Here is a 10,926-nt window from a genome sequence, read left to right as displayed (position 1 = left end):
GAGGAGGAATAAAAAGCAGTCTTATTCCACTGTTTTTTAATGTTTTAGTTTTTCAAGGCAGAAGTTCTCTGTGTACCCCTTTGCTGTCCTAGTATGTGCTCTGCAGACCAGGCTGGTGTTGAACTCACACAGAGATCTGTCTGCCTCGGCCTCAGCCTCCTAAGTGCTGGCCACCATCTCCTGGTTCCTTACCCTGTTTTATTTGTCTGTTTGTGTAAGGAGGGCTTCCATGCCATGGCATGTGTGCTAAGGTCAAAAATGACTTCAGGGGTCATCATGAAGGGATCCAACTCAGGAGTCGGGCGCTGCAGCAAGCACTGTTACAGGCGGAGGCATCTCTCCGGCCCGTAAAAACAGTGTGTGAAAGCACTTGAAGGACCGGGGAGATGGACAAGGAGAGGGCTCAGGAGGTAAAGGGCTTGTTGTGCAACTCTGCAATTGTAAGAACCTAAGTTTAATCCTCATTGGCCATGTAAAAACCCAAGTGTGGCTTCTCAGACTTGTAAACTCAGCACTGGAGACAGAGACAGAAGTATCCCTAGGGTTCACTGACCAGTCAACAGAGCCAAACCCCTAATGCTGAGTCCCAGGTCCCCACAAAAAGATCTTGTTCAAAGACCAAGGTGGTTGGCTTGGTAGCTAAGGAATGAGATCCAAGGTTGGCCTCTGACCTACATATGCACACACACACACACACACACACACACACACACACAGAAGCATACATATGCACACATACACACACTTGCACACAAAGGAAACAAGTGAAATGAGGTATTTGTCCACTTTTTAAGAAAGCAAAAACACCAGGTGGTGGTGGTACATGCTTATAATCTCAGCACTCAGGAGGCAGAGGCAGGCAGATCTCTGTGAGTTCAAGGACAGCCTGGTCTACAGAGCACGGTCCAGGACAGCCAGGGCTACACAGAGAAGTCCTGTCTCATAAAACAAAGAGAGAGACAGACAGAGAGAGAGAGAGAGAGAGACGGAGGGAGGGAGGGAGAGAGGGAAGGAGGGAGGAAGAAGAGGAAGAGGAAGAGGAAGAGGAAGCAGACAGATATCTGGTAGGCATCACAGAACACTTGGCTTACCAGCACAGATCAGTCTCAGGAGCCTAGGTCTATGTACGTTCCCACATTCACTATAATGGCTCAAGGAATTCACCATGGTATCTTAAGGAAGGGTCTATACACGGTTAGGATTATGAAGTCACACAGCACTAGCTCAAATCCTGGCTTTGACCTTGGCAAGCTGGTATCATTTTAAGCAAGTGAGTGACTCGTCCTTCTGGGCCTTAGTGTCTCCATCTGTTAAATGGAGATGCTAGAGGGCCTCTCCCCAGAGGGCTGTTGTGAACATGAGCTAAGGCACACAAGCCACACAAGTCATGTAGGAATCTGCCTGCTCTCAGTAGCCAGCAGCCGATGCTATGGTTTCTCTATGATTTCACTCCATTGCAAGATCCCAAGAGGGTGGCAATTGAATACCACTGGGTGTTACTTTAGTTGGGGGTTTATTGCTGTGAAGACACACTATGACCATGGCAACTCATAAAGGAAAACGCTTCACTGGGGCTGGCTTACAGTTCAGAGGTTTAGTGCATTGCCATGTTGGGAATCATGGTGGCATCAGGCAGATATGGTACTGGAGAAGGAGCTGAGAGTTCTACATCTTAATGGACAGGTAGCAGGAAGTGACTATGAACCACTAGCTTCGGAGACCTTAAAGCCTACCTCCTAGTAACAGATTTCCTCCAGCAAACCCACACGTAGTCCAACAAGGCTATACCTCCTCTTTCGAGACCTCAATTTCTTAACCAAGCTACCCAGCTTCAGTAACCTTAGTACAGTGACAGAAACAAACTGATACAGCTAGTCACAGCGCCAGGGACAGGGAGTGGCATTTACGCTCCAACTCTCTTCTTCACCATCTAAAATAAACAAACAGTAGGACTGAATAGTTTCTGAAGCCACCTCCATCACTGTACAAAAGTGTCTCAGAGGTGTGAGCCCCTTCTCATTGCCCACAAAACAAAGTCTAGGCTCTCAGGAAAATGTCCATCTGACTGGGTCCCCGCCTACCCCTGAAGACCCGCCTCCTGCCAATCACCTTAACACAGTCCGCTTTCACAATGCTCTACCTCTGAGCCCACAGTCTCACCAGATCGAATCCCACTCTCCATCCAAGCGCTCTTCTCTCTAGCAATCCACCCAAGTTCCTTCCCCTGCCTCTCCGCTCTGGCAGATACTCCCATAACACTTGGTTGTCCTAGTTACTTTTCTACCACTGTGATAAAGAACCAAGTGACCAAGGCCAGGTATGAGAAAAAGAGCTTAATCTGACTTACGGGTCCAGAGGGTTGAGAGTCCACGAAGCCAGAGCAAACCCACATCGGTGGGAACAACCGAGAGCTCACATCTCACAAGCAGGAAGCAGAGAGAGCTAACCTGAAGTGGCACCAGGCTTTGAAACTTCAAAGTCCACCAGTGACATGCTTCTTCCACAAGGTAATACATCCAAAGCCCTTGCAAAGGGCCACCAACTGGGGAGTAAACCATCAAATGCCTGAGATCAATGAGGGACATCTCATTCTTGCTGCCACACTGCTACCCCTGCTAACAGAGACCATGGTGACTTGTTTGTATGCTCCTCTGGCCTCGTCAAGCAGACGGCAACCGATCAGATTGCTTTTAGTCCCTTTGAATCTCCAAAGTCTAATGCCATCAAACTTGTGTTGTGATACAGTCTTAATATGTTTGCCAAAGGTATGTCAAACGACACAGCACTGAGAGACATAATGTATAGAAAAAGTATGCATCGAAATGGAGTTATTTTGTAAGTAGATATTTGATTTTAACCAAGTCAAAGATTCTCTGCTTTAATGAGGTGGTTCTATTAGAAGATTATCAGAAATAAAATGAGTACATCCTGCCGCGACCTACAGTTTGACTCTCCTCTCCTTTTTTTTTTTTTTCTCAGAGAAAGATGAAAAGGGAGAAGTTAAAGAAGGGACTAAATAAGACAAAGATACATAAGAAAATGATGATTTGTGGGTAAGAGAGACTGAGGCTGGAACAATGCAGAATCCCCTCCTGCAAGACCCCTAGCTCCTTTCACCTCCCTTGGATCCAGGAGTCCTTTCTCCCAGGGCAGAAACAACAGGGGACCTAAAGTTTCAGAATGAGAACCATCCGTGAGGCTGTGCGTGGGAAATAAAATGCCAGCGCCCAGGCGTCTGTGGTCCTGAGGAGAGCGGGCATCGAAGCTCACTGGGGATCCCTTCAGCTCGCCTCATTAATCAGCTCCCCCGGCCATCCGTAGGTCTTGCCTCAGGCTCACAGGTCTGGTTTTTGTATAATACACATTTCCCATCCGTTTTTATTTCATCTGTTTTTCTCCACGCAGCTTTTCCATTATTTCTGAACATGTTAGGGTTTTTTTTTTTTTTAATGTAAATTACGGTTGCAGAACGCCTGTGGATTGACGTAATCCACAAAGAAGGCGACTGTTTTCCCTCCTTCCAAACAGAGAACGCAGCTTTCGAAACTAATAAACCCCTTAAAGTTCATGAGCCCATTTCAAACTTTTTAAATGTCTAGTGTCTAAAGAGAAAAGGAAAGAGAAGAGGCAATAAGTGCATCTGAGGCTGCTTGGCTGCTGGAAAGAGAAGCTCAGGGAGAATGAGTGTACCCCTCCCCCACCGAGGTCCAAGCTCCAAGGTCCTCAGTCAGGAACCAAGAGGAAGAAAGACCCCAATCTGAAAGCCTGCCTCGGAAGCCTAGGTGGGAAGGAGAAACTGACTGACCATGCTGGAGGAAGGGATATAGCGGAAGGGGTGGGTCCTGGAGGAGGCGGGAACACAGAAATCAAAAAGAAATAGGAGGAATTGGGTTCTGACCCCACCACTGGGAAAATGAGAGGAATAGCAGAGAGGGGGGACCCTCTGGGGACACGGCATCGGCCTTGGCTGCCTTCTCTGGCAGCATGAACTGATTGTAGTGGTAACCACGGAGCTGCAAGTTCTAGACAGTTGGGAATCCTTAAATGGCGCCATGAAGGACTCCAGGGGGATCAATAACAGACAGGAATCAGGGCAGACCCAATCACCAATGGTCTGGGACTTCCGCCTGGAGCAGGGCTTCCACCGAGTAACTCCTAGGGTGGAGTCAGTGTCCTTTCTTCTTCCCAGAGGGCTCTGGCCGATCGTCTGCTCAGACCTTGGGCTCATTCTGCCTCCAGCTTTGAGCCAGACGCCCAGCAGAGAGGTACACGGAACGTTCGGAACGTTCGGAGTGGAATCTGCTCAGTGAGTAAACGGACGGGGGAGGGAGCTAACCTATGAATGGACAAGTGACTGAGGATCGCTTCTAAACCTCTGTCATCCTTTGGGAAGTTAGGTGCCTTGTCTCCTCAAACACCAAGGTCATGCGACACCCAACAAGCAGGGCCACATGCAGTGCAGTCGCAATCGAACAAGGGATCCAGGTGACATCTTCCCAGCTGGCACACCCTCAGGAAGCAGATCTTCCTAATGACTGTTGAGAGGTCTCTCTCTTGCTTTTTCTCTCTTAGCTAATTGAGATTTGAGAATGACAGAAAACTAAAGAGATCCTCCCCCAAATCGCCATGCCTCCACCTAATGGCTCACTGAGGAGGCTTTGAAATTTAGCAAGTTTAGTCCTTCCTTGCCATATCATGCCCAAGGATAGCACAGGGGACCTCTGGGGACAGTAGCTTCCTGTCGCTTGGAGGCTTACTTCCTTCTCAGTGGAAAGACAAGGATCACAGACCAAGATCAGGAGAGCAGAAAGGACTACCATGGATGGATCCCTCCTTGGCCAAAGCTAAGGAGGTATGGGATTGGCTGCCACCCCCATGTGTCCCCTGCCATTTGAACTATCTGCACCTGCTCCACTATGGAGTTCTGCGCTGGGGCAGAGTCAAGTCAAACTCTTTGGGCTCGAAATCACGACAGCTTATCAACTCTCCTCAGAGGTAAGTGCCCCAAGTAGAGGGAGAATTCAGAGAGTATTTCCCACATCGTGGCTCACTGGAGTTTAGACTTTTAACTGCTGGAGTGCTTTGGAGAGCTGTCATGGCCCTGTCTGGAGCTGGTTGGTGTAACTCAACAAGTGTGTCCGATCTTCTTCTGCTTCCTGTCTGTCTTCTGTTTTGATGGCCAAAATTTATCTAGCTTCTATTCATTTTTTAACCTCCATGACGGCTATGATTGTTTTGAGTTCTGTGCTCTCACATTTGTGCAAATTAAAACCCCTATTTCACTAGGGAACAGATGCTGCGTCTGCTGTAAATGTAAAAACAACCGTAGTAAGAATAATCACAGGAACAACTTTCTTTATTTCTTTATAAAATGTCAGGGCCACTGGGTAGTGGCAGTGGTGGCGGCAGTGACACAGCTTTAATCCCAGTTGTGAGGCACAGTCAAGTGAATCTCTGTGAGTTGGAAGCCAGCCTGGTCTACAGAGCAAGTTCCAGGACAACCAGTGCTGTTTATACAATGAAACCCTGTCTCGGGGGGGTGGGGGGGGGTTGCCAAGGCCTAAGACCTGATTACCCAACTCACTCCGAAGACACTAAGAGAAAAGACGTTGAGATTTTTCTTCACCAAAGCTATATCCCTTTGTGCCTCTGTGAAATCTGAATCTGGAAAAGTCAGGACCAAAACGCTCACGTCGAAAGTCAAATTTTGAATCACTTTAGTCAGTTGTGTTCTGACTGAGGCAACGAGGGGGTCTCCCAGGCCTTTTGTCCGGCAAGCAAACTTGTGTATAAAACTAACAGAGGGTTGGGGGTTTAGCTCAGTGGTAGAGCGATTGCTAAGGCCCTGGGTTCGGTCCCCAGCTCTGAAAAAAAAGAAAAGAAAAAAACAAAACAAAACAAAACAAAACAAAAAAACCTAACAGAGCTGTCTTAACTTTCAAAGAGATTTGAGAAGAAAGTGAGTCAACCCTTAGAAGAGAGACAGAGACTTCTTGCTTGGGTTCCGTCAGGACATGGTAAAGGAAGGTCTTTCCCCATGCAAGCCCAAGCCCAAGCCCAGCATTTGCTGCTGAATTAAAAGCAAGAGCAACATAATAAACATTCGGTAACAACCCCCCACACACTTGGATTTATTGACTAGTTAAATCTTTAATGGTTAAAGTTAAAAGACCTTTTATTTCAATGGCCTGGTGATTTGCACAGCTGGAATGTTGCCTTTTAATATATTCCCATTGCAACAGAAAAGCCAGAGTGACCAGGATGTGGATTTTCTCGTTTTCTTGGCCCCAAACTGATAGGAAACTGTACCAGATACTTCCTCGAATCTGGGCTTCCCCCCTCACCCCAAGCCAAGTGATGAGAGGGAAGAGAAAGCACACTGCCTGGGCCAGCTCAGGTCCCCACCCCATGATGCTGATAAATTAAGGAGTGCTTAGGAGGCTACCTCCTCAGGGTCACACTGTCTGGGTCATTCCTGCCTGGGTGAGTGGTCTGGTCTGGAAAGGTAGTTTACAGAACACTGCCCAAGGGGACTACAGATGATTCTTTGGGAACCGACCATGTGGTGTAAAGAGAATGAAAGGCATGAACAGAAGAAGAAAAGGATGTGTTGGAGAGTCTCGTGTCAACTTGACATAAACTAGAGTCATCTGAGAAGAGGGAGCCTCAATTAAGAAAATGCTCCCATAAGATTAGGCTATAGGCAAGCCTGTGGGGCATTTTTAAATTAGCGACTGTTGAGAGAGGCCCAGTCTATCGTGGGTGGTACCATCCCTGGGCTGGTGGTCCTGGGTTTTATAAGAAAGCAGGTTGAACAAGTCACGGAGAGCAAGGCAGTAAGCAGCATCCCTCCAGCTGCTGACTCCAGGCTCCTGCCCTGCTTGAGTTCCTGTCCTGACTTCCTTCGGTGACAGACTGCAGTGTGGAAGCAGAAGGTAAATAAACCCTGTGTTCTTAGCCTAGCGTGCTTTTAGTCAAGGTGTTTCATCACAACAATAGTGGCCCTGACTAAGACAAGGGCTTGAGAAAAGACTTGGAAATAGCGGAAATGCTGAAAGGCATTACTGCTGATGCTCAACCACACATTTACTCTGCACCACTCGGTTTCAAGTTGTTTCGCATGGATGATTTCATGGACTCGCTTACTTGGTACTATTTTCCTCAATTTTTTTTTGAGATAAGGAAGCTGAAGTGGGGCTGGAGAGATGGCTCAAAGGATAAGAGCACTTGTTGCTATTGCAGAGGACCTAGGTTCGAGTCCCAGAGCCCACGTGATAGGTCACATCCATCTATAATCCCATTCCCAGGAGATCCAACAGACGTATACATGGACATATCATGCACACAGGCCAAACATCCATATATACAATGCAAGATAAGTAATCTTTTTTAAATGGGGGGAGGGGTGAAGCACAGTGCACAGAGTTAAGCCGTTTTATAAGGCTTGGAAGATAAGGACCCAGACAAAGTGACTGGACACCCTACCGTCTCACTGAGGGCTTCCAGGGGAGGCAGTGGGTACCGTGGGTATGCTGGAGATCTTTCACTGAGCTGAGTCACTGGCAAAGTCAAGCCACTAAGGATGTCACTTTTAGGAAACCGTGCTGTCCACAAGTGCAGGGCACTGCTTCATAAAGTCTTTCTCTGTGTACCCGAACACACAAATCACACCCTGACAAAGGCAGTCACTCCTCACTCACTCACACATGTCACAGGCAAGTGTTTTCACACCACGGAATCGACACTTCCACACAGACACACCGAGACATACAGGTCTTCTAGCACCATGCACGCGCATGAGCATGTACACACTCAGACAGAGGCACATCAGATGCAGTTACCTCCCCATGATCCTTTAGAAGTCATCCATGCTCTTGTCCCTCAGAAGTTGACTGATGGCCCTGGCTGTCTGCTATGTGTCCAGTTGACAATGGTCCACATGGTAAAAATAACGCCAAGGCCCCCCCCCCAGACAAAGAAGAAATAAATAGGGTTGTCCACCCATCACTTCCAGCCGCCTGTCCTGAGAGCCCCAGGCTCTTACCCCTTTCAGGATGAAAGGATGACCAACTCGGCCTCTGTCAGTGACCTTTAACAGTTCAAGGTTAAAGGTCAAATCTTGGTCTTTGGTTTCCAATGGCTGACTCGGCTTGCAGGATGAAGACTGTAGACTGCAGGGGTCTGGGTTGTTCTTATTAAGGGAACTCGATTGCTACGTGGAGAGGGAAGAGACTTGATGAAACGTACTAGGCTCAAGGTGAATTTTATAACTCTTCAGCACTAATATTTCTCATATGGAGACTCAAGGACATTCACAAGGTTTTCAATTTCAAGGCCGTTTCGCTTTTTTATGGAGTTTGATGTTCTCTGCACCAACACGGGTTTAATAATTGACAGAGGGCCAAAGCTGCCCACTGTGGCACCTGGAGGTCTGTTCAGCCGGACAGCCAGGCCATTCCACTCACATCACCCACAAAGCCACACAGTCTATCCCCTGGCACCGGAGACCTTGCCAACTGCAGGAAGTTGCGAAATAAAAGAAATTTTTCAAATAAAAAGATGTCAATTTAACAGCCAGGGACCTGGAAACAGATGTTTCTCCCCTAGACCAAGAGCTGCCCACCCGCCCACCCATCCGTCCTCCGGGTTTTCAAAGTCAGTTGTCAGGTGCCCTGGTTAAGAGGGAGAATTAATGAGCTGTGCTCCATTTTATGGCTGCGGTCTGATGTGGGAGCTGCGTGCGGAGGGCTTCACGGACAGGCCAGGCCGGCCCCCAGCCCTTCCTCCTCTAGCTCAACCCTGATCAAAGCCGAGAGCAGCCCGGCTTCTATAGCAAAATGATTAAAACCATGTGGAGCTTGTTTCCTCACACGTGACCTCCCGACATGGGGCATGGGGGACAGAGGAAAGGTGAACCTAGGGGTCTGTGGGCCCAGGGAGGGACAGGACCCAAGAGGCAGAGAAGATAGAAACACACACACACACACACACACACACACACACACACACACACAGCTTTACATGGACATATACATCCACATAAATAAATGTTGTTTCCCTGAGAGTTGGAACAGCCCCTGCATGCAGCCAGAGGGCCTAATTAGCCAGGATGGCTGGGCCCACAATCACTATATGGATAAATAAATAATTCCCAGTTACTTGATCACGCATAGTCCTTGTAGGAAGCACAGCTAGACTGTGCTCCCAAAATGAAGCCCAAAGGCTCTGCTGGGTACAGTGATGAATTCCTCAGTTACCTCTAGTCTTGGGCAACTTCACTGCATATGTAAACGACAACTCCTACATAGACTTATGGGATCCATCCGATGGCCCGTATGATTCCCTTGTATCCATGGGTCATCTGTCCCCAGCCCCCACCCACCCTCGGGCCAGGACTGGATTTAGTGACTTATCTCTAGTGAATAAAATGAAGCTGAGACGATGTCACATTGCATCACCAGGACCAGGACACGACGAACTGAAGCACAACAGGTCCACAAGGCAGAGACCCGAGAGACTCCACTGAACCCCTACGACAGCCTTCACCACCCTCTCCAATCCACACCGAGGTGAATGCAGCCCCGGGGGAGGCTACCGCAGCTGCGCCTCACCCCTCACCCACAGGAACACTGAGGCAACCACACTGTTGCTTTCACCGCTAAATTTGGGGGTAGCCACAGATAACTAACACACCTACCTGGCTCCTTTTCCACAGCAGAAGACTCTTTAGACTTTTCCTCAGTCTATCACAACATTGACACTCTCTCGGCTGTTCTAAAACACTACAGCAAAGTCCTACAGTTACTGCAAAGTCCAAGGTCAAGGCACCAGTAGATTCTGTACCTGGTCTGGACCCACACTCTGCTTCATAGAAGGAACGTTTTACCTGCGTCTTAACATGGCAAAAGGCACCCAGCAGCTCCCTGGAGCCTCTTACAGATGAGCATCAATCACTTTGTGAGGCAGCCACCTCAATGACTCCATAGCCTCCCTCCCAACACCATGGCCTCAAGGGGATTAGGATTTCAATGTCTGAGTGTGGAGGGGAGGGAGCAAGACATTCAAGTCCCAGTAGTATACACAGTTGTTCATTAAATAAATGGGTGAATGAAAACAGACGGCTGTTTGCACGTCTATTATTGGACAGCTAGTACTCCTTTGGCGCTGTCAGTAACGCCAAGCGTCTTCACAGTCGGCACTCGTGAGGCCCATTTTACAGAATGTCAAACCTGATGCGGCGTAAGAACTCCGCCATTCAAAGCCAGCGACTAGCACAGGCAGAGCTAGGGTTTGAGCTATGGCCTTTCGATCTGCCCTTCCCCTCCCGACCCGGATGCCTCTTTGCAGTTGAAGTACATCCAACACACCAGCAGCTCACCTCCGCAGTGACCCTGGGAGAGACTTTCAACTATCAACTCTGTCTGGACAGCTGTGGGGATCCAAGCTCAGGGAGATAAAGGCATTTGCTGGCGGTGGAGGAACCAGCATTTCTTCAGTACATTCAGGGGACTTTTGCTGGGCAGCATCCAGACTCCGTGACTAATAGGGTGTGGTCCCGTCAAGTTCTCTGGATCCCCACTCTCCCAGATATACTCATACATGTTAACGGCTGACAGCCAGGCATGGGCAAGCTCAAGGAATCGGTAAGTAAGGGTGGAACACGGAAACATGAAGTGGAAAGAGGCTCCTGTTGCAGACAGAGCTTTGAGAAATTCCCTGTTATCCTCAAACCTCACCTCCACCTCTACCCACAACTATCCAAGAGGTTTGGTATGCATCATTTTTGTGTGCTTCTGAAAAAATAGTATTTTAAGTTGATATGAATAATGGTGCATGGTATATCTCTTTCTTCCCTTTGAGTTCAAGCACTGTTCCAAAGGTAGAGACATGTTACTGAAGTTCTGTCTAATCTCCTGCCTCCGACTC

The 10,926-nt window shown here is 48.3% G+C and overlaps 1 long non-coding RNA gene across 1 annotated transcript; it reads left to right on the top strand.

Moving 5' to 3' along the window:
* The first annotated feature begins 2,949 nt into the window (after positions 1–2,949).
* On the top strand, positions 2,950–10,118 carry LOC120103472 (uncharacterized). The gene is made up of 2 exons (XR_010052184.1): positions 2,950–4,995; positions 9,462–10,118. It is a non-coding gene; the product is annotated as an uncharacterized LOC120103472 (long non-coding RNA).
* The last annotated feature ends 808 nt before the right edge of the window (positions 10,119–10,926 follow it).

The sequence above is a fragment of the Rattus norvegicus genome, chromosome 6 (assembly GCF_036323735.1).
Source record: "Rattus norvegicus strain BN/NHsdMcwi chromosome 6, GRCr8, whole genome shotgun sequence".
Taxonomy (NCBI): Eukaryota; Metazoa; Chordata; class Mammalia; order Rodentia; family Muridae; genus Rattus; species Rattus norvegicus.
Note: the sequence above shows the minus strand (reverse complement) of the source record. Positions and strands in the feature narration are given on the sequence as shown.